Raw genomic sequence first — 1,318 nt, 5'->3', positions numbered from 1 at the left:
GTACTTTGGGTCCATAGGCAGGAGGCACCAGTCTAGGAGAAGGGAGGACATCATGCTTGGAAGGGTAAAGGGACATTGCAAGATCCTGGATGTGATGGGTTGACACAGTAACTGGGTAATTGAAGTAGATATGTTGAAGACAGTGAATCTGGCTTAAGATAGGGCAGGGTTCGCAGCTACTTTAAATAGTGTTGCTAAGAATCACAGGTGACTCAATGACATGTAATAGCAACCTACATATGAAATGAACTTATTCTCTCAAAATGTAGACAAAGACTACTCACTCACCAATGTCACACAGAGAAGAAATCAAACAACAAAGACATGACTATAAAGGGAAATATCACTTTCTATACAAAACATACTGGTCTGAAACAAGTATTTTGATGAGATGCTTTGTAGATCAAGCCACATTATTCTCTTAAAATACGCCTATTCATGGTTGTGTGTACTAACTTACTCATTTCAAAATTTTTAATTTGGCATTGTGATGAAACAAGCTGAGAGATTAAAAACATTTAAAATTAAGCAATAAAATCTGGAACGATTGTGCAGTGGACTTGGAATTGAAGGACATGGGAGTTAGAAATGAAAGGTTGAAAAGTTTTCACCATTTTTGTTCTGTTTGCTATATAGAAAGTCAGAAATAATATGATTTCTGAAAGCAAAAGTAATCTTATTATTTGTTTTAAATCAGTAAAATCTATGCTCATTATCTTAATTGTTTCCAACAAGGTAGGATTATTAAGATGAAGTACATATACTATTTTAAGACATAGAAAAAATGGGCTTATCTGCCCAAGTGTAAATATAATAATTTAAATATGAATAATAAAAAACATAAAACTTGAAAATAATTATTTTGTTACCTTTTTGGTTTTGCAAGACTTCAATTCATTTTCAAACAGCAATCTTTATCCAGTTTTCAAACATGTTTTTAGCTCTTTATATTTTAAAAATTAATATTGCATTGTTGTATTTGAAGCAACAAATTATATCTTTTTACATTTTCTTAAATCTGCCTATGATTCCTCATACCTGTGCTATCCTTATGGCATCCATTGACGTATTTTAAAATACATTAACTGTATCATACCATTGCTCAATAAAATTATTTTCAAACTTTTCACTCCACTTCAGATAGAACGCAATTTTACTGTAATCTAAAATGAAATTTACAATCTATGTTTGGAAAACACAGGTCCTTAGCGCATCTCCCAATTAATGTGCCACTCTTCACTCTTCTATCAGATTTATTATTATTATTACTATTATTATTATGTACAACATTTAGATAACAGAGATGGCAAAGGAGGTT

This window comes from Elephantulus edwardii, unplaced genomic scaffold, assembly GCF_000299155.1.
Source record: "Elephantulus edwardii isolate Elephantulus edwardi_28Jun2011 unplaced genomic scaffold, EleEdw1.0 scaffold00253, whole genome shotgun sequence".
NCBI lineage: Eukaryota > Metazoa > Chordata > Mammalia > Macroscelidea > Macroscelididae > Elephantulus > Elephantulus edwardii.
The sequence above is the reverse complement of the archived record's forward strand: the minus strand, read 5'-3'. Positions refer to the sequence as shown.